We start from the raw sequence: 26359 nt of genomic DNA on the forward strand, positions 1-26359 counted from the left end.
ACTTGAATAAGTAACTTAGCCAATCCAGGCACTGGACAACAAACTTCTGCTAAATCCTGATGTCATCTTGTAACGCCAGACAGCACGTGGCCCAGGCTCTATGCCCAGTGCATGTGTTAGTAGTTGCAAGGCAGAGAAAAGTTTAATACGTCCCTGGGTGGGCTCGAACCACCAACCTTTCGGTTAACAGCCGAACTCGCTAACCGATTGCACCACAGAGACTCAGACACTTATGCAACTGTGGTAGAAATGCTGAACTTTGTCTTAATAAGTGTGCTCGATGAAAGCAAATGAAAGCTGCCGAAAAGAGAGAGAGAAAGGTAACAGAAACACCCAACGTGGGGCTCGAACCCACAACCCTGAGATGAAGAGTCTCATGCTCTACCGACTGAGCTAGCCAGGCTTCTGACACTTTCTGTGTAAAGATTGATGCTGTGTTTTAGTCAACTGGAATAAGTAACTTAGCCAATCCAGGCACTGGACAACAAACTTCTGCTATATACTGATGTCATCTTGTAACGCCAGACAGCACGTGGCTCAGGATCTATTCCCAGTGCATGTGTTAGCAGTTGCAAGGCAGAGAAAAGCTTGATTCGTCCCTGGGTGGGCTCGAACCACCAACTTTTCGGTTAACAGCCAAACGCACTAACCGATTGCGCCACAGAGACTCAGACACTAATGCATCTATATATTCATAGCTAGAGCTCAAAAGGAAGTTCCCTGACCAGGAATCGAACTCGGGCCGCGGTGGTGAGAGCGCCGAATCCTAACCACTACACCAATCGTAAACCCAGCCTATTTGTTGCAAAAGTCCCTACCACTTAGAAGTCACCCAGCCAACTTGCAGCGTAATCTCTTCCACTTGTAAGTCTCTGAGCTGTAGCAATACCTAAGTGCTCTGATAAAACATGCATAAAAGAAACTATGGCTTTTAACCTCCTCTTGGAGAGAAGAGAGTCTCCGACCCTGGATCTCAGGTCTTCTATGGAGGGACTGTCAGGAATCCTGTAAGAGCATCCCATCCACACAACGTCTTGCTATAAAACAAAGCAGAATGTGTGGTGACGGAACTCCAGGTTGACAGAGCCTTGTCCTTGTTTCAAACAATGTGCTAACAAGGTGCTGAACGGAGTGCCAGTGGCACAAAGGATAACGCTTATGACTATAGATCAGAGGATTCTAGCTTAGCAATCGTAAACCCAGCCTACTTGCTGCAAAAGTGAGATCAGGCATTGCCAGGGTGGTATGGCCGTAAGCAAGAGCAGCCGTCAAGAGTTAGCTATTTAAAAATAGGCGCAGCACCAGGAGCCGAGCGCAGCTCAGCTTGCATTGACACAGCACCGACAGAAACAAGGCCCTTGTCCCCTCAATTGTTTACCTGTTTTTTTTTTTTTTTTTTAATGTTTCTGCTCCGGGGCACCAACAGCTCTTGCTAAGTTAAACCAGCCAAGTCACTGTACCCACTTTCCCCCGAATGGAATCAGGGGAAGTGGGTACACTGACTTGGCTGGTTCTAGAGTTCAGAGAGGAATTCAGAGTTTTTTTTTTTTTTTTTAATTATATTTTGGGAAGTGTATTAGCTGCCAAATGAAGGAATTTAAAAAGCTTACAGCACCTGGTATTCCCAGGTGGTCTCCCATCCAAGTACCAACAAGGCCCAACCCTGCCTTGCTTCCGAGTTCAGATGAGATTTTTTATTTTTTTTTTCATTGAAATCAAATATTTACATTTTTACAAAGAAATGATCACATCACACAAAAATCGCATGATACTTACAACACTCATTATTAGACTTCATATTTTTCCCATAACCAACTTAAAATGTTGTCCTTGTATTCAACCATTACGTTCCCTTTTACCATTATTTCTATAAATACATCCTCCTTTTCTTGTACTATAAAATAGTTGAATATCAATTTTACAGCCATCTCCATTCTGTTTTTAAACATACGCCATATATCCACTCTCTTCCTATCATGTTTAGCCATATTTCTCCTTATCCATATCACATACTTAGCAATTGTTATACATAGATTAAAAGCATACATACCACATTCATTTTGACCAAATATATGTTTTTTTCCCAGTTCTTTTGTTCATCCACATGTATGTCCCCTATTAACGATTTAGCAATTTTATAAAATTTTTCCATAATTCCTCCAACTTTTCACAATAGAAGAACAAATGTAATAAACCTTCCCCTTCCTTTATACACACCTTATATGTTATATCTTGTTCAATTCCCATTTTACACAATCTCATTTCTGTTAATATGCAATTATGTCTCAATAAATAATTACAATTTTCTAAAATTGGTTCCTAATATTTCATTCTGACATTTGCCCATATTTCTTTTTCATTTAAATCCTCATATCTTTCCTTCCAGTAGTTGAATGCTATAGGTCTTATAAAAGCCTTTGATCTAAAAACAACATAAAAACTCTTAACTGTACATAAGCTCATATTGATCTTTTCTCCATTTTTTTTCTTAAAATAGACCTCTGGTAATTCTTCCTTATCCCCCAACTCATTTTTTTTTATTATTTCAATCCAATCTTTTGGTATTGCTTTTTTCAAATCATGATATTGTCTTTGTAATTTTGTTTTAACAACTCTTTTATAACCATCCTCCACAGCATCTACAATTGTAATGGTACAAATCCTTTTATCACTTCATATAATACATCTTTAACTTGTCTTAATCCTCCATTCCACCTTTCCTTAAAATATTTTTTTTCCTTCATTTAAAATATTTGGATTCAGAAAAAGTGGTTGTTCTACAATCTGAGCCCTTCCTTTTGGTATAATCAACACATTTTCTAAAAATTCCCCCCATGATTCTAAGACCTCAACATAAAATCTAGGCAGACCTGCTATTATCCATTTTTTTCATTTTCATCCATAAAACATTACATCCCGTATCAAAATGTCCACATTTCTTCAAATAATAGTCTAACACACTTTTCCAAATCACATCCATTTTCCCTTCCAAAAACCTTTGAACAATCTTAATTCCAGAGATGTATAGTAACGAAGTAGAACTACTTCACTACTGTACTTAAGTACTAAAAGGCAGTATCTGTACTTTACTGAAGTATTGTTTTTTTCTCCTACTTCCACTTTTACTTAAGTACATATTTTCGATGAGTTTAATACTTTTACTCCGATAGATTTTTTATGAGCTGCATCGTTACTCGTTATTAGAGGTGTCAAAATGGTCCATATCGGTTCAGTAATAGATCATAACGGGTTATTACGTACTGACGTCATTTATCTCCTATGTGCGGTGTCACAATACTATGGCGAAGGACGGAGGCGCGAGGGCGAGTGAAGGTGGCACAGCACACGAGCCGCTATTTCACTACTACAGAGAAATGTTGTGAGACTCCATCTCTGCCTCTTTCACTTTGGACATTTGATCCGCTGGCCTGTTTGTGAGGTAACTTTTCATCTCCTCTTGGCTGTTAAAGCGATACTTGTGGATCCAGACCTGGGCGTGTATGAGGTGCAAGTTTTCTCCACTGTGTCTATTATAGATTACCTGTGATAACCGCGTATTATACATACATAGACTGTAACCGCGGCTGTTCTTACCGCCATCAGTGAACAACGCTTTCATTTCTAAAGCCGATAGCAGCCCTTTCTGTTGAGAAGATGAAGACAATAAACAATCAAAGGGGTGTAAGACCTCGCCTGTCAGTGTTTAAAAAGCAGGCGGGAGAATATTTACATGAGTTTATTTGCTATAAATGCTCATGCTGTCTTCTGTGCATGAGTTTTGTTTGATACATTCAGAAAGAGTGTTTTCTTTGAGCGGGTTAAATTAAGGGTACAGTTCATATATCTTACTGCTGTATTAAAGGACACAATTGTATTACAAGTAACCATTTAACTGTCACACCAAGAAAAAAACCAATAGAATTTTTTTATTTATTGCATTTCTTAACTCCTAATGTCGCTAGTTAACACAATCAATACATTTTCCCCCAACACATCCCATAATTTCTAAAATATCAGCCTCTACCAAATGGTTGAGATGTTGGTTTATGGTAAAAGTACCAGAATGAATAAATATACTATAAAAATATGAAGTTTAAGACCAATTTAATTAAAACAATCAAAACAAAACATTTTTGAATACTAAATCATAGCCATAAGCCATAAAATATTTCAGATTTTCATTTAACACAGTAATATACACGTTTTCTTTTTTTACAATAAAATCAAAATCAAGTGAATTAGAACGTTCGTTTACAGCGTTTACAACCAGTAAATTGTGCTCCGAAAATGGGTTTCAATAGCGTTTTGAGTGGATTATGGACTGTTTTTGTGACACACAACTTTGAAAGGTGTGTGTTAAAGCTGTTATAATCTGTCAGATCTGTGGTTCAAGCGTGAGAGAAAAACAGTATTGTAAGTCATGTTTCTTTTCGTTCTGCTTAATCACGTGCCCCCAAAAAAGAGATTTAAAATAAACAAAACAATATGATGTCTTTTGACTGCATTCTTTAATAACTACATTACACAATACTTGTACTTTTACTTTCAGTACTTGAGTAGTAAATTTTGAAATAAACTACTTGCAATACTTAAGTACAAAAAATGTTGAATACTTTAGTACTTCCACTTAAGTATGGTGCTTAAAGAGCACTTTTACTTCTACTCAAGTCACTTTTTGATAGAGTACTTGTACTTTTACTTAAGTCTGGGTCTCTAGTACTTTATACATCTCTGCTTAATTCTTAATGTTTTCATTTTTAAAAAGCTATCTAAAAGTCCCAGACCTCCTTCTTTTACCTCCCCAATCAAAGTATTTTAAGCAATTTTGGCTCTTCCATTTCCCCACAAAAACTTTAAAACTACATCCTTAATTTTTTATAGTATACTTCAGGCAATGCAGTTACACTCAACACATACCAGACCTTTGACAACAATAAAGCATTTAAGATTAATACTTTCTCTTTTAACGTCAAATTTCGAGCTTTTCAAAATCTAAGTCTTTTCTCAATTCCATTTAAAACTACCTCCCAATTTAAAATATCTGCTTTATTAGAATCCATCCCCACCCAAATTCCCAAAATGTTTGTATGTTGCTTTTCTTCTTTAAGGGGTATGTGTTGTCTTATTTATTCTACTCTTCCCACCCTCATGCATATACTTTTTCCAACATTAACCTTAGCTCCTGATGCTTTACAATATCGCTCTAAAATCTCCTTCGCTCCTTTAATACTCTGAATATCTTCAACCAACAATGTAGTATCATCCGCGTATTGATACACAGCTTTTCTGTTGTCTTTTTCTTCTATTTGTATCCCTTTAATGCTTTTATCTGATTTTATTGCCAATCCCAGTGTTTCAGCTACCAGCGTGTATAATAAAGCAGACAATGGGCATCCCTGCCTTATTGATCTTGTTGGTTGAAGACATTCTGTTAAAAAGCCATTACATTTTATGCATGTTAAAATATCTGTAGAAAAAAATCTGAATCCATTTCCTAAACTTTTCCCCAAATCCAAACTCTTTAAGAACTGCCAATAAAAAATGATGCTCTACCCAGTCAAAAGCTTTCTCTAGATCTAAACCTATTAAAAAAAACTTTCTCTTTTTCTTTCATATAGTCTATTGTATCTCTTATACTTTTCACCACATCTGTTATGTTTTTTCCTTGCACCCCATAAGCCTGTGTCGTTTTAATTATCTTGGGTAAAATTATTTTTAACCTATTTGCTAAAACTTTTGCTAAAATCTTCATATCTGTATTTAACATTGTTATTGGTCTAAAATTCTTTAGATCTTTTTTGTCCCCTTTTCCGCCGTATATCATTTTTATCATTCCTATTCTCATCTTTTCACTCAATAATTCTTTAATAAAAACCTCTTCACGGATCTCTTTTAAAATCGGTACTAAAATATTTTTAAAATATTTATAAAATTCATTTGTTATGCCATCTACACCTGGACTTTTTCTTGGCATTAATTGCTTAATAGCCACCTCTATTTCTTCTTTTTGAATTTCTTCATCACAAAATTTTTTGTCTTCTTCTGTTACCTTTGATTTGATCTGTTTTATAAAATGTTCTTTCTCTTCTTCATTTGTTCCTTGTCCCTCTTTATTTAATACCTCTTTTATTAATTCAGCTCTTTGCCTATTGCTTTCCAAATTAAAGAAGAACTGTGTAGATCTTTCTCCTTCTACTGCATATTTTGCTTTACTTCTTATTATTGCACCTTTGCATTTTTCTTCTTCTATTATTTTTAACTTATCTTGTAACCTTACAATATCTTCGTTTCCCTCACCCTCTGTCCCTTTTCTTAACTCTTTATCTAGCTTCTTTCTTATTTCATTTTCTTTTTGTTTTTTCATACATTTACTATATTCTATTGAAATTTTTTTTAACCTCCCACTCAGCCATTGCTCCTCCCAGTGAATTATCTTCCATTTCATCTCGATTTCCCGCATTACTCTCTGTATTCTCAATAATTACTTTCTCAACTTCACCAATCTTTCCCAACTCTGTTTCATCCATCATTTGCCTTGCTTCCTTAACAGTCTCTGGGATTTGTGTAACATTTTCTTTCTCCATACAACACTCACATCTTACCATCACCTTTCTGCAATCCAGGCATTTCACTGCATCGCAATCCCTTGTGAAATGTCCTTGCTCCTCACACTGAAAGCATTTAAAATCAGGACAGTCTTTAAACACGTGTCAAGGACCCATACACAAGCGACAAGTTTTCACTTGACGGTCAGGCATAATTCGGAAATATTGTGTTCCTTCTTCAGTATCAAATTTTGCACTGTTTGGGAGTGATATCACCTCCTTCGGGAATTTAACCCTTAAATACCTTGTACCATCTGCAATGTCTGTACCCAGATACATTCGCCTTCTGATATTAGATGCAGGTGTTACTCCCCAAAACTTACGTTTATCCAGAATTTCATCATCCTTAATATAAGCCGGCAAATGTATAAAAGATACAATATACTCTCTTACTTGTAAGTGTCTTACTTCACAATTCTTCCCTTTTATCATGAGTCCATCTTCCAAATCCTCGCTGTCCTCTTAACTTGGCAGAGTTATTTCACATTCCTTTTCCTTTCTTGGTCTTACAGCCAGAACCTTCCCTTTTCCTATCTTCTCAGTCAGAGCCTTTATGATGTCTTCTGCTCTAGCATCATTCACTTCTGTCATATGAACAATCACTGTAGCTTCTTTAGTATAGATCCTTTTATCGCCCATTTGTCCGTGTCCAAAGTCTTGTCCTACTTCCAGTCCATTATCCAGTTGCCCTCTTCGTTTTCTATCCATGTCCATATCTTTACGTTTGAGTCCTTCCACATTTGCACTCATAACAGAACACAAACTTCCCAGACAGCAAAGTGCTGCTGGGAAGTGGACAAAATTATCAAAAAAAGAAAAACTAAAAAAAACTCAAACTTTTTCTGAAAAAACAAACAAACAACACAAAAATCGAGTGATCCTTTCTCACTCTCTGCCTACCACTTCCTTTGCTGCAAGTGCACTATTGCCCTCTAGCATTCCAGGGTGGTACGGCTGTAAGCGAGAGCAGTTGTCAAGAGTTAGCTATTTAAAAATAGGCGGATTCACGTCGAGGAGGCAAGAGGAGGGTTGAAAACTGGGCTTGGACAGCTTTTCTTTATTAATATTCCTTAATTCTTCATCAGCCTTCGACTGGTCATCAGCAGTAACATGAACAGTGCACACAGAACATTATTAGCATGTTTTGCAGCAAACAAAGCACCCCATTCAATCATACACATAGCCCAGCTTTTACTCCACAAAATGTCAGCTTGCCCTTTCATGAGCTGCATCCAGTCAACCCTTGCAATGACATTCAAACCGGGGGAGCTCATTACAGTGAATACTGGGTGACAGAAGATGAGAACTCCACCACTGCAGAGTGAAATTATTGACCTCTGTTTTTTTTTTTTTGGTGAGGTTGTATCTTCGAACGCTTTATCCAACCTCAAAGTCAGAAAGAGATGGCATCCATACTTGACTTTTTTTTTTCGCTCACACAAAGAACTCCTCGGTCGAAAGCTTTTAATTTCTACACTTCTGTAAGAGGATGTCCGCAAGCGTTGGTAATATAGTGGTGAGCATAGCTGGCTTCTAAGTAGATTCCCAGCCAATGTATACCTTTTGGCTGCCGTAACATTACATGGCCAGGCGCCACTCTTGTGAAGATGTGCCATGACATGTGGGTAGATTAGTGCATCTTGAGATGGTTGGGATCCATATGCTGGACATGTTTTTCAGTGCAGAACCAAGACAAAGAGGGCCTTGGTTGAAAGCATTCTTTGCCACCATTGTGAAAGGCAACAGCTAAAAAGTAAAAGACAAAAAAAAGGGCCTCCCTGTCAGGGAATCGAACCCTGGGCTTCAGCGTGACAGGCAGAGATACTGTCCACTATTCTAACGAGGATCTGCAGTGTAAAAGGACCCTTAGGAGGAGTAAGAGCTCCTCTGGCAAGAGACGTCTGCAAGCGTTGGTGGTATAGTGGTGAGCATAGCTGGCTTCCAAGCAAAAGCCATTTGCACGTAGGTGTAGATCACTGTCTAGGCAATAGGAACATAGGTAGGTGGGACAAGTAAAATTGAAGGATGTTCCTGCAAAATGTTATGTCGTCTGTACCGAAAATAGCTGCAAATACATACTTACGTGCCATAGTCCAGCCCCCATCTGAAAAGTGGCTAAATGCATGATGAGTTGGCCGAGTGGTTGAGGCGATGGACTGCTAATCCATTGTTCTCTGGATGCATGGCTTCGAATCCCATCCTCGTCGTTCATTTAAGAGAGCCTGGTGCTTTCCTGGGAGTTATCTTACTCACACAATCTTCGTGCTTCGAAGCATGTCATGGCAAAATTGAAAGTCATCTTACCGAACATAATTGCAGAAACATACATATACATATAATAAAAAAAATAAATTCCATCCTGGTCATTCGTTTAAGATAGCCCGGTGTTTACGTGGAAGGTAACTTACTTGCACCCTCTTCGTGCTTCGTACACCTACAGCAACCATAAAACCAACCTCACAGTAACCTGTTGTGTTTTAGCAACATCTAAACCAACCACAAGTCCAAACCCCACCTCACGGTAACCCTAAACCTTGCCTACTTGCGATGCACAGTAGCTCAGTCGGTAGAGCATCAGACTTTTAATCTGAGGGTCCAGGGTTCAAGTCCCTGCTTGGGCGTGTAAGGCTCTTCTTGTGGAGCCACAGTTTTTGCCAGTGAGCTATCGCTTGCTGAAAGTTTCATCTGGATGCACAACACGTGTACTAGGCATGAGGACATGGAGAGCACAGGCAGTGTTGTAGTTGCGGCCGAGTGGTTAAGATGATGCATTAGAAATCCGTTGGGGTCTTCTCGCGCTGGTTCGAGTCCTGCAGACCACGTGCTCGTCCTCTTCCTTTTTAAACTTGCAACAGTCATCAAATGTTTGCAATTCCAGCGTTACTTGGGAAAAGCGTCGTGCTGGTAGGAGGAGAAAAACAACAGCGTGCGCTCACTGAACCGAAAGGGGCAAATCAGAGGGTGGAACATGTCGCACAGGGACCACGACAGCTGTCCGGTAACTCGCCGTGATCGGATTGTGGTCAGTACTCTGCATTGTAGCCGCAGCAACCCCGCTTCGAATCAGGGTCACGGCAGGATTCCTTACGGTGACATTGGCATCACGCCCCCCTCTTGCCACCTGTTTTGTACAGCCCACTTTTCAGTGCACGCTGCTACTGTGACACGTCACAAGCGCTTAAATCTAAGCTAATCCCCCAGTGATCCCGGATAACTCAGACGGTAGAGCGTCAGACTTTTCATCTGACGTTCCTGGGTTCAAGTCCACGTTTGGGCGTGTAAGCCAACTTTTGTAGAGCGTGGAGGATTCGGATTTCTACCTTCCTATCCATCTCAGCATGAATCAACGTTTATCCTTTCCTCATCATCTTGTTTCTCATTATTTTTATATAATTATTTGATTATCTGAATGAGTAATTAACTTTGAATTGATTTTAACTAATGAATAAGTTAACACATTGCTTAATATAAGAACGTTCAGTGCGTTTGCCTGTCTCTTTATAACTTTTTCAGGAGCCACCAAACTAAGTCAGAGGTCACGGAGGCCTTGAGTGGAGCTGAGGGCTGAGGACCGGAAGCAACTGTCTCCGTTGATATTTCTAAGAGTTAATACTATCTAAAATGTCTGAAGGGATCTTGCTGTTTTTACGGTTAATTCTTTTAAGGTGATTCTACTTTTTATTCAAGATAGACTTTGTGTAGTAAGGATATAACTGCCTGAATGTAGATTATACCAGTTTTTAACCAGTTTTGATAAAGACGGCTGAGACTACACTCAGCCTCGGATAAGAAACAGATTATTCTTTAAGTGTGTGTGTTCTATTTGATTGTGGATCCGTTTCATAGGTCTGGAGTCAGCTCTGAACAGTCTAGTGGATGTCTGACGTTTATGCTTGAGATACTGTTCAGAATTGTACGCACGCACCCCACATGGACATTTTCCTAGTCTATCTGTGTTTTATCCAATCAGGTTAGAACACCTATATGCGTGACGCAGTTAATGACCTTATGTGAGAGTAAAATTGTTATTGATTTGTGATTGTAAGCAGAGCGGCCTAGGAAGTCATGGCGAGTGTTGAAGCTGGCTTCTGCTGATGTAACTGCAAACTATCTTCAGTAACCTTTATTTATTTATATAAATCTCTGACTCCGGCTCTTCTTCGTCTGACAGACTGGTCATTCTTTGGGTTAAACTGCATACCATCCCTACAAGCGACATCTATTGCTGGTGAGCTCTTGCTTGCTCTACATGTCATCGGGCAGCACGACCAATGCGCCAGGCAAGAGCACAATGGAATGGTCAAGCTTCGTAGTCGTGGCCGAGTGGTTAAGGCGATGGACTAGAAATCCATTGGGGTCTCCCCGCGCAGGTTCGAATCCTGCCGTCTACGTCCAGGCTGCGCCCAGGATTTAGTTTGCGACTTTCCTTGATTGTTTGCAACCCCAGTGTTTCTGGGGAAAAGGGATGTGCTGGTAGGCAAAAGCAACAAAAATAAAACCGCAGCGCGCGCAAACTGACTGCCCTGGGGGCCCTCCATTTTCAAAGACGTATGACAGAGAGCGAGGCTCCAGCGGCTGTTCGGTAGCTCGCCGTGATCTTATAGTGGTTAGTACTCTGCGTTGTGGCCGCAGCAACCCCGGTTCGAATCCGAGTCACGGCATGCTTTTCAAGGTGGCATTGACGTTGCACTCTGTGATGCCATCCGTAATCTCCAGCCTCCTTTTAGTGCAGGCTGTGCTAATGGCACGTCCTGAATGTTTACGTTTCCTAAAGTGTGGAAGACTAGGGATTCGATATGAGCAGCGGGTCCTTTGATGCCAGCATGCTGTGTAGGTAAGCATTGATCAAGTCACGCTTCTAAGGCATGGAAGGAATCGTTTCAATGGTTAAGTCTCCATTTATTGCCACAACAACAGAAAGACCTTCTGCAGTTGTCATTGATCTTTTTGTCTCCTATATGACATTGAGTCCAAACTACTGTGTTTTACTGACGTCTACACCTACAACAACCATAAACCCAACCTCACAGTAACCTGTTGTGTTTTAGCAACATCTACACCAACCACAAGTCCAAACCCCACCTCTCGGTAAACTTTTGTGTACCGTAAAGGTCTGCGCCGACCACAACCTTAAACCTTGCCTACTTGCGATGCACAGCCATGGAGCCCGGGTAGCTCAGTCGGTAGAGCATCAGACTTTTAATCTGAGGGTCCAGGGTTCAAGTCCCTGCTTGGGCGTGTAAGGCTCTTCTTGTGGAGCCACAGTTTTTGCTAGTGAGCTATCGCTTGCTGAAAGTTTCATCTGGATGCACAACACGTGTACTAGGCATGAGGACATGGAGAGCACAGGCAGTCTTGTAGTTGCGGCCGAGTGGTTAAGATGATGCATTAGAAATCCATTGGGGTCTTCTCGCGCTGGTTCGAGTCCTGCAGACCACGTGCTCGTCCTCTTCCTTTTTAAACTTGCAACAGTCATCAAATGTTTGCAATTCCAGCGTTACTTGGGAAAAGCGTCGTGCTGGCAGGAGGAGAAAAACAACAGCGTGCGCTCACTGAACCGAAAGGGGCAAATCAGAGGGTGGAACATGTCGCACAGGGACCACGACAGCTGTCCGGTAACTCGCCGTGATCGGATTGTGGTCAGTACTCTGCATTGTAGCCGCAGCAACCCCGCTTCGAATCAGGGTCACGGCAGGATTCCTTACGGTGACATTGGCATCACGCCCCCCCTCTTGCCACCTGTTTTGTACAGCCCACTTTTCAGTGCACGCTGCTACTGTGACACGTCACAAGCGCTTAAATCTAAGCTAATCCCCCAGTGATCCTGGATAACTCAGACGGTAGAGCGTCAGACTTTTCATCTGACGTTCCTGGGTTCAAGTCCCTGTTTGGGCGTGTAAGCCAACTTTTGTAGAGCGTGGAGGATTCGGATTTCTACCTTCCTATCCATCTCAGCATGAATCAACGTTTATCCTTTCCTCATCATCTTGTTTCTCATTATTTTTATATAATTATTTGATTATCTGAATGAGTAATTAACTTTGAATTGATTTTAACTAATGAATAAGTTAACACATTGCTTAATATAAGAACGTTCAGTGCGTTTGCCTGTCTCTTTATAACTTTTTCAGGAGCCACCAAACTAAGTCAGAGGTCATGGAGGCCTTGAGTGGAGCTGAGGGCTGAGGACCGGAAGCAACTGTCTCCGTTGTTATTTCTAAGAGTTAATACTATCTAAAATGTCTGAAGGGATCTTGCTGTTTTTACGGTTAATTCTTTTAAGGTGATTCTACTTTTTATTCAAGATAGACTTTGTGTAGTAAGGATATAACTGCCTGAATGTAGATTATACCAGTTTTTAACCAGTTTTGATAAAGACGGCTGAGACTACACTCAGCCTCGGATAAGAAACAGATTATTCTTTAAGTGTGTGTGTTCTATTTGATTGTGGATCCGTTTTATAGGTCTGGAGTCAGCTCTGAACAGTCTAGTGGATGTCTGACGTTTATGCTTGAGATACTGTTCAGAATTGTACGCACGCACCCCACGTGGACATTTTCCTAGTCTATCTGTGTTTTATCCAATCAGGTTAGAACACCTATATGCGTGACGCAGTTAATGACCTTATGTGAGAGTAAAATTGTTATTGATTTGTGATTGTAAGCAGAGCGGCCTAGGAAGTCATGGCGAGTGTTGAAGCTGGCTTCTGCTGATGTAACTGCAAACTATCTTCAGTAACCTTTATTTATTTATATAAATCTCTGACTCCGGCTCTTCTTCGTCTGACAGACTGGTCATTCTTTGGGTTAAACTGCATACCATCCCCACAAGCGACATCTATTGCTGGTGAGCTCTTGCTTGCTCTACATGTCTTCGGGCAGCACGACCAATGCGCCAGGCAAGAGCACAATGGAATGGTCAAGCTTCGTAGTCGTGGCCGAGTGGTTAAGGCGATGGACTAGAAATCCATTGGGGTCTCCCCGCGCAGGTTCGAATCCTGCCGACTACGTCCAGGCTGCGCGCAGGATTTAGTTTGCGACTTACCTTGATTGTTTGCAACCCCAGTGTTTCTGGGGAAAAGGGATGTGCTGGTAGGCAAAAGCAACAAAAATAAAACCGCAGCGCGCGCAAACTGACTGCCCTGGGGGCCCTCCATTTTCAAAGACGTATGACAGAGAGCGAGGCTCCAGCGGCAGTCCCGTAGCTCGCCGTGATCGTATAGTGGTTAGTACTCTGCGTTGTGGCCGCAGCAACCCCAGTTCGAATCCGGGTCACGGCATGCTTTTCAAGGTGGCATTGACGTTGCACTCTGTAATGCCATCCATAATCTCCAGCCTCCTTTTAGTGCAGGCTGTGCTAATGGCACGTCCTGAATGTTTACGTTTCCTAAAGTGTGGAAGACTAGGGATTCGATATGAGCAGCGGGTCCTTTGATGCCAGCATGCTGTGTAGGTAAGCATTGATCAAGTCACGCTTCTAAGGCATGGAAGGAATCGTTTCAATGGTTAAGTCTCCATTTATTGCCACAACAACAGAAAGACCTTCTGCAGTTGTCATTGATCTTTTTGTCTCCTATATGACATTGAGTCCAAACTACTGTGTTTTACTGACGTCTACACCTACAACAACCATAAACCCAACCTCACAGTAACCTGTTGTGTTTTAGCAACATCTACACCAACCACAAGTCCAAACCCCACCTCACGGTAAACTTTTGTGTACCGTAAAGGTCTGCGCTGACCACAACCCTAAACCTTGCCTACTTGCGAGGCACAGCCATGGAGCCCGGGTAGCTCAGTCGGTAGAGCATCAGACTTTGAATCTGAGGGTCCAGGGTTCAAGTCCCTGCTTGGGCGTGTAAGGCTCTTCTTGTGGAGCCACAGTTTTTGCCAGTAAGCTATCGCTTGCTGAAATTTTCATCTGGATGCACAACACGTGTACTAGGCATGAGGACATGGAGAGCACAGGCAGTCTTGTAGTTGCGGCCGAGTGGTTAAGATGATGCATTAGAAATCCGTTGGGGTCTTCTCGCGCTGGTTCGAGTCCTGCAGACCACGTGCTCGTCCTCTTCCTTTTTAAACTTGCAACAGTCATCAAATGTTTGCAATTCCAGCGTTACTTGGGAAAAGCGTCGTGCTGGTAGGAGGAGAAAAACAACAGCGTGCGCTCACTGAACCGAAAGGGGCAAATCAGAGGGAGGAACATGCCGCACAGGGGCCACAACAGCTGTCCGGTAACTCGCCATGATCGTATTGTGGTAAGGACTCTGCATTGTGGCCGCAGCAATCCTGCATTGAATCCGGGTCACGGCAGGATTCCTTACGGTGACATTGGCATCACACCCCCCTCTTGCCACCTGTTTTGTACAGCCCACTTTTTAGTGCACGCTGCATCTTTGACAGGTCACAAGCTAATCTAAGCTAATGTCCCAATGACCCCAGATAACTCAGTCGGTAGAGCGTCAGACTTCCCATCTGACGATCCAAGGTTCAAGTCCCTGTTTGGGCGTGTAAGCCAACTTTTGTAGAGCGTAGAGGATTCTGATTTATACCTTCCTATCCATCTCAGCATGAATCAACGTTTATCCTTTCCTCACCATCTTGTTTCTCATTATTTTTTATATAATTATTTGATTATTTGAATGAGTATTTAACTTTGAATTGATTTTAACTAATGAATAAGTTAACACATTGCTTAGTATAAGAATGTTCAGTGCGTTTGCCTGTCTCTTTATAACTTTTTCAGGAGCCAGTAAAGTGCTGGAGCAAATTTGTGAGGTAGAAAACTCTAAACTAATAGTATGAGGGGATTTCAGTGCTCATAGCTCATTGTGGGGAAGTACAAAAACAGATAGCAACAGGGATATCATAGAGGAGATAATATATGATAAACAATTAGTGTGTTTAAATCAGGGGTGTCCAAACTCGGTCCTGGAGGGCCGGTGTCCTACAGATTTTAGCTCCAACTTGCCTCAACACACCTGCACGGATGTTTCTAGAAAGCCTAGTAAGTGCTTGATTAGCTAGCCCAGGTGTGTCTGATTGGGGTTGGAACTAAACTTTGCAGGACACCGGCCCTCCAGGACCGAGCTTGGACATGCCTGGTTTAAATGATGGAAGAGCCACAAGATGTTACTCATAGTAGGGAATCAGCAATTGATCTTACTTTTGTTACACAGCAACTGGCAGGAACGTGTGTATGGGAAGTAAGCAGTAATACAATGGACAGTGATCATTATCCAATTTGGACAAAACTAAGAAATCAAAATGTCATTTTAGAAGATAATTGGGCTACAAGATGGAAAACGAGAAAAGCTAATTTGGAACTGTTCAGTTTTAAAGCAAGCTGTAAACTAACTGAGGCCATGCCGAACACGAGTAACAATGTTGAGGAATTAAACAATATGATCACAAGCATAATACATGAGTCAGCAGAAGTAATAGGTAAAACATCAGGGGCTAGGAGAAAGAACATGGTACCATGGTGGACAGATGAGTGCAGAAGTGCAGTTAAAAATAGAAACAAAATCTTCAAAGTTGTAAAGTTAAATCATACTTTTGACAATTTAATGGAATATAAAAGAGCACAGGCAAAAACCAAGAGAAACATTAAAGAAGCCAAAAGGAAATACTGGAGAGATTATTGCAGCAACATTGGGACAGAAATACACATTAAGGAGATCTGGGGAATGATTAGAAAGATGTGTGGTGTAAGAATGGAATTTTCTCTACCGATATTAAGAAATAACGGAATTGAAGCAATTACTAATGAAAACAAAGCTGATATGCTTGCAAAAGGTTTTGTAAAGAAACATAGTTCAAAGAATCTCTCACATGAGGAGCTAAATAATAGAAATAGGATAATTGAAGAAAATAAAGAAGCTTTGGCGAAATAAGATGTAGAGGAGAGCCCATTAGAAGCAAATTTCACACTGTTTGAATTAAAGAGAGCCCTGATAGGAGTTAAAAACACATCACCAGGAAAAGATGGAATAAGCTACAAAATGATTGAACAACTCTCTGATGTAGCAAAAACCTTAATAATTGATCTTTATTATAAAATTTGGGAACAAGGACAGTTGCCCTGTGTATGGAAACACTCAGTAATAGTCCCCATAGGAAAACCTGGCAAAGATAAATCAGAACTCACAAGTTATAGACCTATAGCCTTAACATCCAACTTATGTAAACTTATGGAGAGAATGATAGCCAAAAGGTTCATGTATTATTTAGAAAGCAGGGGAATAATTATACTTTATCAGAGTGGGTTCCAATGGAAGAACAACAATGGATCCGGTAGTAAGTTTAGAAAATGAAATTAGAAAGGCACAAGTAAATAGAGAATCTTTTCAAGAAGTCTTGGCAACTTTTTCGACATAGAGAAGGCGTATGATATGCAATGGAAAGAGGGATTGTTAATTAAACTGAATAAAATGGGCATAGGTGGTAACATGTTCAATTGGATTAAAGATTTTTTAATGGGAAGAACTATAGAAGTTAGAATAGGGAACAGGACATCAGGCACATATTCAATAGAAAATGGCACTCCACAAGGAAGTGTGTGTAGCCCAGTTCTTTTTAATATAATGAAAAATGATATTTTTGATGGAGTGGAACATAAGATAAACAGAACACTATATGCAGATGATGGTGCATTATGGGTAAGGGGCCGAAGTATTGATAACTCACAGAACAAAATGCAGTCAGCAATTAGTCAGGTTGAAAGATGGGGATGGGAGTGGGGATTTGATCTATCAGTGGAAAAAACTCAATTGATCTGTTTTTCCAAAAAAATTAAAAAACCCGAAATAAACCTTAAACTATATGGACAACATCTTAAACAAGCTAGTGATATAAGATATCTAGGGGTATGGTTTGACTGTAAGCTTACCTTCAAAAATCACGTTCAGAATATGATTGATACATTTTTAAGAAAGCAACTGAAGTAAGTCAGCAATTAATATACTAAAATGTTTGGCAGGATATAATTGGGGGGTAACAGGGTCGTCTTTGAAAAAGATATACATTGCCATAGTTCCTTCAGTATTTGATTATGGAAGTGTTGTGTATAAATCAGCAGCAAAAACCATATTGGCTGAACTTGACAGGATGCAGGCCAAAGCACTTCGAATATGTTGCGGAGCTTTTAGAACCTCTCCAATCCCAGCAGTGCAGGTTAAAACAGGCGAGATACCATTAAATCTCAGGAGATTACAACTCTCTTTAACATATTGGGTACATCTAAAAGGACAAGAAGCTACACACCCCACAAAAATGGTGTTAAATGAATGTTGGGAATATGGTCGCACTAATAGTAGTAGCTTTGGCAAAACAGTAGCAAAGAGGCAGAAGATATGGGGATCAGTACTATCTCTTGTAGCAAAAATAACTATATGAGTACAATTCCACCTTGGTTGTTTTGTTTTCCTGTAGTAAATCTGAAAATAAAGAATATAATTAAGTCAAAAGGAGAATGTCAAAATGTTAAGCAGTATTTAGAATTAATGTATAATGAAATACAAATATATACAGATGCATCAAAGAATCAACTGGTAAAACTGGAGCGGCAATATACATTCCCAAATATAGAACTAAAATACAAAAACAAACCTCAAATCACCTCCCAGTCTGGGAATCAAACGCAGGTCTTCCGCATGACAGGCAACAATACTGTCCACCATACTAATGAGGATCTGCGCGGATAGAGCACCCGTTCTCCCCCCACACAGATCAGCAATGTAATCCAGTCCTAACAGCATTGTCTGCACCGCTGGCACTAAAGACCTTGGCTGACAGCAAGAGGAGGGTAGAAAACTGGGCTTGGACAGTTTTTCTTCATTAATAATCCTTGCTTCTTCATCAGTCTTCGACTGGTCATCAGCAGTAACTTGAACGGTACATCACACAGGAAAACGTTATTAGCATGTTTTGCAGCAAACAAAGCACGCCATTCATTCTTACACATAGCCCAGGTTTTACTCCACAAATGTCAGCTTGCCCTTTCATGAGCTGCATCCAGTCAACCCTTGCAATGACATTCAAACTGGGGTAGCACATTACAGTGAATACTGGGTGACAGAAGATGAGAACTCCACCACTGCAGAGTGAAACTATTGACCTCCTTTGACCTTTATCCAACCTCAATGTCAGAAAGAGATGGCATCCATACTCGACTTTTTTTTCACCCACACAAAGAACTCCTTGGTTGAAAGATTTCATTTTCTACACTTCTGTGAGAAGTTGTCCACAAGCGTTGGTAATATAGTGGTGAGAATAGCTGGCTTCTGAAGGATTCAGATTTATACCTTTCAATCCATCTCAGAATGGATCAACGATTTTTTCAACGATACCTTTTTGCATCCTCCTGTTTCTCATTATCTTTAATAAATATGATTATTTGATTATTTAAATGAGTATTTAACTTTGAAATGATTTTAACTAATGAACAAGTTAACACACTGCTCTATGTAGGAATATTCAAGGCATTTGCCCGTCTCTGTGTAACTTTTTCAGGAACCACCAAACTAGGTCAGAGGTCACGGAGACCTCGAGTGGAACTGAGGGCTGAGGACTGGAAGTGTTATGAAGCGGACAGGAGACAGAGGTAAGGAAACGTTAGGGTGTTTATTAAATGACAACAAGGAGCACATGAAGGATAGCCAGGAGGATCAGGAATGATGTTGGGGTCTTTTCCTCCGTGGCTGGGTAACAGGAATACACGAGGATGGACAGCACACACCAGATACAGCTGACAGAGGATGACACAGACTTGGAAGGACTGGAAGACAGGACGATTCGGGTGGACCAGGAAGACTAGGAGGAATACAAAGAGAACAGGTAAGTAAAGCGTTTGTTTTAGCTGAGGATGACTACGCTGAGTGGTCGCTCAGTTGTCCGCTTTCGTCGAGACGAGCCCGGACAATGAGCGACTGGAGTGCTGTGCTTTTATCTGGTGCTCGTGAATGTGATGCAGCTGTGTGCTCATTAGAAGTCAGGTGATGGTGATCTTCGTGAGTGGGGATCGTGAGAGCCTGACCAATCCGTGACAGTACCCCCCCTCCCCAGGGCCCGCTCCTGAGGGCCGACACCTCCGACGCCGTGGTGGTCTCCCTCTGCCTCTAGGCGCTGGGAACTCAGGGTGGCTCTCATGAAACTCCACCATGAGACTAGGATCGAGAATATCAGCTCTGGGAACCCATGTCCTTTCTTCGGGGCCGTACCCTTCCCAGTCCACCAGGTACTCCAACTGGCCACCACGACGTCGGGAACGCAAGATCTCCTTCACTGCGTAGACGGCTCCTTCTTCTAGGAGCAGTGGAGGAGGGGGTTCCTCTTCGTGGTCAGGCTCTGTGGAGGGAAGAACAGGATCGTGATAGGGTTTCAGGAGTGATACGTGGAATGTAGGGTGAATACGGTAGTGAGAGGGTAATTGTAGTTTGTAGGTGACGGGGTTAACCTGTTCCACGATGGTGAAGGGACCAACAAATCGGGGACTTAACTTGCGAGAGGGCAGTCGCATGCGTATGTCCCGGGTGGATAGCCACACCTTTTGTCCGGGTGTGTATCTGGGTTCTTCAGACCTTCTTCTATCGGCGGTTACCTTGCTTCGACGGACTGCCCTCTGCAGATGTTGATGAGCCTCGTCCCAGACTCTCTCGCTCTCCCGGAACCAGTGATCCACTGCGGGGACATCAGATGGTTCGCCATCCCAGGGAAAGAGCGGTGGTTGGAAGCCCAGGACGCACTGGAATGGCGTGAGTCCGGTGGAGGGTTGCCGCAGTGAATTTTGGGCATATTCTGCCCAGCCCAAATACTGGCTCCAGGAGCTCTGGTGACCACTGCAGAAGGTCCTCAGGAACCGTCCCACCTCCTGAATCTTCCTCTCTGTCTGCCCGTTGGTTTGGGGATGATATCCAGAAGAGAGGCTGACGGCCACACCTAGGAGCTTGAAGAAGGCTTTCCATAGACGTGAGATGAACTGTGGACCTCTGTCCGACACAATATCTTCTGGAATACCAAATGACCTGAAGACTTGATTAAAGATATTGTCGGCTGTTTCAAAGGCTGTGGGAAGACCTTTCAGAGGGATTAGTTTGACAAACTTTGAGAATCTATCTACGATGACTAGAATACAGGTATTACCTTCTGACGAGGGGAGGTCAGTGATAAAGTCCACTCCTAGGTGTGACCAGGGACGGTTCGGAATCGGCAAGGGATGGAGCTTTCCAGCGGGTAGATGACGTGGGCTCTTGGATTGGGCACAGTCCTTACAGCCCTGAACATATTGCCTCACATCCCTTGCCATGTTTGGCCACCAGAATCGTTGGGATACTAGCGAGAGAGTATTGTTGATCCCTGGATGTCCAGTGCCTAGCGAGGTATGTAAGGAGTGGATCAGATCTACCCGGTGTTCAGGTGGTATGAACTGCCGATGAGGAGGGCATCCCGGCGGAGCAGGGGCTTCCGGAGTGGCAACGACTGGAGGAGCGTTCCAGGTGATCGGACAAATGGAGATGTGTTCGGGAAGAATCTTCGTTGGGAGTTCTTCATGATCGTGATGCTCGTGTAAACGAGAGAGAGCGTCTGCTCTTAGATTCTTGGGTCCTGGACGATAGGAAATGGAGAAATCAAAACGTGAGAAGAAAAGTGACCATCTGGCTTGACGTGGACATAGTCTCTTGGCCTCTTTGATATATTGGAGGTTTTTGTGATCTGTGATCACCTGGAACGGATGTTTGGCTCCCTCCAACCAGTGACGCCACTCCTCCAAGGCTAGCTTGATTGCTAGAAGCTCCCTGTCTCCTATGCTGTAATTCTGCTCCGCCGGGCTCAACTTCCGAGAGAAATAGGCACAGGGATGCAGTCGGGGCGGTGTATCATGATGTTGGGATAATACTGCCCCGACGCCGGTGGTGGATGCGTCCACTTCCACCACGAAAGGAAGATTTGGGTCAGGATGAGTCAGGAGTGGGGCCCTTGTGAACTCCTTCTTAAGAAGGCGGAAGGCTGCGGCTGCTTCTTTGGTCCACTCCAGTCCTTTGGGTTTACCCTTGAGGAGATTAGTGAGAGGTGATGTAATCCTGCTGTAGTCCTTGATAAACCGTCTATAAAAGTTAGCAAACCCAAGAAACCTCTGGAGCTCCTTAATGGAAGTGGGTTCTGACCAGGATAGAACAGCCTCAATTTTCTTCCCATCCATACGTATACCGGTTTGGTCAATGATGTATCCCAAGAAATGAATCGACTTCTGGTGGAATGAGCATTTCTCCGCTTTGAGGTAGAGGTGATGTTCTCTCAATGTGTGTAGGACCTCCGCAACGTGTTGGCGATGTTCTGCCTCACTCCGGGAGTAAATGAGGATGTCATCTATGTACACTAGTACAAAGTGGTGAAGAAACTCCCGGAGGACTTCATGAATGAAGTTTTGGAATACGGAGGGGGCGTTGACCAGACCGTAAGGCATGACCTCATATTCATAGTGGCCAGTAGGGGTCACGAATGCTGTCTTCCATTGGTCCCCCTCACGTATTCTTATCAGATTATACGCGCTGCGGAGGTCCAATTTAGTGAAGACTTTAGCTTCTCGGAGCTGTTCCAAAGCGGCTGGTACCAGAGGAAGGGGATATCGGTATTTTACTGTACCGTTATTTAGGACCCTGTAGTCGATGCATGGACGCAGCCCTCCGTCCTTCTTGGCCACAAAGAAGAAGCTTGAGGCGGCTGGTGATTTTGAGTGACGTATGTACCCCTGACTCAGAGCCTCCCTTATGTAATCTTCCATTGCCTGATTCTCTGGAAGCGAGAGCGGGTAGATCCTACCTCTTGGCAACTGGGCATCTGGAACTAGGTCGATCGCGCAGTCCCATGGCCGATGCGGCGGTAGCTGGGAAGCTCTCTTGGGGCAGAAGACATCATGAAAGGAGCTGTACTCCTTAGGAATGTGGATAGACTGCTTCTCAGGAGGACTCTCGACCGATGTTGTAAACAAAGAAATGGGGTTCCGACCTTGAAGAGGGAGATTTGGAAAACAGGTAGGTGTACATCCAGATCCCCATTTCTTTATCTCTCCTGTGCCCCAAGAGATGATGGGATCGTGCTTCACCAGCCACGGGCGCCCTAGAATGATGTCCATATTTGCACCCTCCAGAACCAGAAATTGAATCCTCTCTTGATGTAACAACCCCACTTGAAGAAGGATGTCTTCGCATTGTCGATGGATACGGGTCGAAGATCGAGTGCCCTGGGTTATCGGTTGTATCTGGTATATATGCGAGGACGCCTCAGTACGTAGGTGGAGTTGACGACAGAGGGATTGGGAGATGAAGTTCCCTGCTGACCCGGAGTCGATGAGGGCTGTGACAAGGAGAGAAATAGAGGCAGTAGTTATTTGTACGGTGGTAGTAAGTGGTTTACATTGTTCAATATTCGTACTGAATACACTCACTGAAGTCCGAATGGGACGAAGGGGACACTCCATACGGGTGTGTCCACTGACACCGCAGTATAGACACAGACCCCGGGTCAGCCTCCTCTGTCGTTCCGCTGATGTCAGTCTTCCAGACTCTATTATCATGGGTTCTGGTTCTGGAGAGGCTGTTGACTCAGGCGATTGGAGGAGTGCAGACGAGGGGGTGATGGTGTCCTGTTGATAGGAACGGAGACGATCGGAACATCGGAGAGAATGTTGGATGAATCTCTCCAGACCCATAGTATCATCTAATGTGGCCAGCTGGATTCGGAGAGTGGGTTCCAAGCCGAGCCGGTACGTGGTCAACAACGATCTCTCATTCCATCCACTTGCAGCTGCTAGAGTGCGAAACCGGAGAGCATATTCCTGTGTAGATAGAGTACCTTGCTTTAGATGATACAGCTGCTCTCCAGCGGCTACTTCCCCATCAGAACGTCCAAACACCTCTTTGAAATACTCCGTGAAGGTAGTGATGGAATTCATGACCGGCCCGGCTTGGTTCCAGATCGTCTCAGCCCATTTAAGTGCAGGCCCAGAGAGTAGTGATACGATGTAGGCGATCTTTGACTTATCTGTGGGATATAGAGAAGGTTGCATTTCGAATATGAGGGAACATTGTAACAGAAAACCATTGCACTCCCCCGCTCCGCCTGAGTAGGGCGCTGGTCGGGCCATGGGACTGGAAGGAAGGGCCGAAGAAGAAACTGTGGAGGCGGAAGTGCTCGGTGCTGGTGGTGCGTTGGAAAGTGGAGCTGGTGGCTGTAGAATCCGCTTCAACTGGTCCACCAGCTCTTGAAAGTGATCGGGGGTGCTCATGTTGTCGTCGTTATAGGTCCGGGCTTCTGTTATGAAGCGGACAGGAGACAGAGGTAAGGAAACGTTAGGGTGTTTATTAAATGACAACAAGGAGCACATGAAGGATAGCCAGGAGGATCAGGAATGATGTTGGGGTCTTTTCCTCCGTGGCTGGGTAACAGGAATACACGAGGATGGACAGCACACACCAGATACAGCTGACAGAGGATGACACAGACTTGGAAGGACTGGAAGACAGGACGATTCGGGTGGACCAGGAAGACTAGGAGGAATACAAAGAGAACAGGTAAGTAAAGCGTTTGTTTTAGCTGAGGATGACTACGCTGAGTGGTCGCTCAGTTGTCCGCTTTCGTCGAGACGAGCCCGGACAATGAGCGACTGGAGTGCTGTGCTTTTATCTGGTGCTCGTGAATGTGATGCAGCTGTGTGCTCATTAGAAGTCAGGTGATGGTGATCTTCGTGAGTGGGGATCGTGAGAGCCTGACCAATCCGTGACAGGAAGCAACTGTCTCTATTGTTATTTCTATAAGTTAATACTATCTAAAATGTCTAAAGTGATTTTGCTATATTTACAGTTAATTATTTTAAAGTGACTCTACTTTTTATTCAAGATAGACTTTGTGTAGTAAGGATATAACTGCCTGAATTTAGATTATACCGGTTGTTAACCAGTTTTGATAGAGGCCTTAGAGTACATTCAGCCTTTGGTAAGAAACAGATTATACTTTAAGTGTGTGTGTTCTATTTGTCTGGAGCAAGGTTACAATAGATTTGGATTTTTCATTAGTTTCTATTTATTTTGACTTTGTTTTCAAATTTAGTTAGTTTTAATTCGTTTGATTGGGAGATTTACGAGTTTTTATTAGTTTCTATATTTTGAAATGACTTAGTTTTAGTTTAGTTTTTATTAGTGTCAGTATTAGTGTTATTTATTTATTTTTTTTAATGAGGATATGTGTTAGGTGCAAGATTTAAAATCAACAGAATAAATATTGTGTAATAAAAACTCAGCCATACATTTTTTTAAACCTGTATTCAGAGGACACATGAACACTATCATCTACCACTACCATCTACCCATCCTCAAATTCAAATTCAAATACAACAGCCAACAAGACAGCAGCCTTAGGTACAATATGTGTGCAGGGCTGATTCTGATGTTAGATACACAGTAGTGATGGGAAGTTCAGATATTTATAGCGGATGTTAGGACTCAACATTATGAAGTCATCAATAGTAATTTCAGTCAATTAAAACATCACCATGATCTGAAAAATGTCTTACAGTAAAGTTTTGCAACCCAACTGAAGCATGATTCACCTATTTAATCTCCATTACGCAGTTGTTGAAGTTTAGTTCTGTCATAGCAGGCTGTTTGTACCGTTTATGCTCGGTTCACTGAATCACGCATGCGCAGTTTTATCGGTTAACCGCTTCTCAAATTTGATCTTGGTGTAACGTCACTGTTCTAATAACTTAATAAGAGTATATATTGAATTATTTTGAGTTAGAGGGGGTATTAGGTTTGTTAAAAAGTAAGTAGTTTGTGGATGAGTGCTTACTGGAGACGCGAATCGTTTCAAATGATTCAGTTCGATTAGGTGAACTAGTTCAGTTCGATTAGGTGAACTAGTTCAACCGGTTCTCTAAGAAGATCTGGTTAAAAAGATTCATACAGAGCTAAAACCCATTATTGGGCACAAACATGTTAAAGTAATAAATTCTGTGTCTAATCTCTGTATCTAATACTAGTCTCTGTATTTAATGCTATCACCGTGCTGCTCTGATGTCCACTCGTTTTTGTCGCGGGAGCAACAGCGAGGATGACTGGAGGAGAACCAGCTCATTCTGGCCAATGGCAGCAGGACTACAGACTCTGAGGTGCCGTACGGGTCAAACACCTGCAGCGTGGAGTAAATAGATTTACTTCTAAAAGGCTTACAGTAAGATTATGTATTAAATACATTTACAAATATGAAAACGAAGGAGGATTTTGCTATAATTTTAGTTTCAGTTAGTTTTGTATGTACACAATACAGTTTCAGTTAATTCTAGTTTTTTAAAAACTCTCGTTTTTATTTTTATTTCAGTTAACGACAATTATTTAACATTTTAGTTTTTGTTTTTTCCTTCGTTTTCGTTAACTATAATAACCTTGGTCTGGAGTCAGCTCTAAATAGTCTAGTGGATGTCTGACGTTTATGCTTAAGATATTGTTCAGAATTGTACGCATGCACCCACGTGGAAATTTTCCTAGTCTATCTGTGTTTTAACATCAGGTTAGAACACCTATATGTGTGACGCAGTTAATGGCGTTATGTGAGAGTATAATTGTTATTGATTTGTGATTGTAAGCAGAGCGGGCTAGGAACTAATTTTCCAGTGTTGAAGCTGGCTTCTGCTGATGAAACTGCAAACTATCTTCAGTAAACTTTATTTATATATTTGAATTTCTGACTCCAGCTCTTCTT

The 26359-nt window shown here is 42.2% G+C and overlaps 4 non-coding genes across 4 annotated transcripts; all 4 read left to right on the forward strand.

The window, feature by feature from the left end:
- The first annotated feature begins 10914 nt into the window (after window positions 1–10914).
- Window positions 10915–10996, forward strand: trnas-aga (transfer RNA serine (anticodon AGA)). Its single transcript has one exon. It is a non-coding gene; the product is annotated as a tRNA-Ser (tRNA).
- Window positions 10997–11770: 774 nt separating this feature from the next.
- On the forward strand, window positions 11771–11843 carry trnak-uuu (transfer RNA lysine (anticodon UUU)). The gene has a single exon. It is a non-coding gene; the product is annotated as a tRNA-Lys (tRNA).
- A 1689-nt stretch (window positions 11844–13532) lies between these two features.
- On the forward strand, window positions 13533–13614 carry trnas-aga (transfer RNA serine (anticodon AGA)). Its single transcript has one exon. It is a non-coding gene; the product is annotated as a tRNA-Ser (tRNA).
- A 774-nt stretch (window positions 13615–14388) lies between these two features.
- trnaq-uug (transfer RNA glutamine (anticodon UUG)) lies at window positions 14389–14461 on the forward strand. The gene has a single exon. It is a non-coding gene; the product is annotated as a tRNA-Gln (tRNA).
- The last annotated feature ends 11898 nt before the right edge of the window (window positions 14462–26359 follow it).

Source organism: Danio aesculapii, chromosome 4, assembly GCF_903798145.1.
Source record: "Danio aesculapii chromosome 4, fDanAes4.1, whole genome shotgun sequence".
In the NCBI taxonomy this organism is placed as follows: domain Eukaryota; kingdom Metazoa; phylum Chordata; class Actinopteri; order Cypriniformes; family Danionidae; genus Danio; species Danio aesculapii.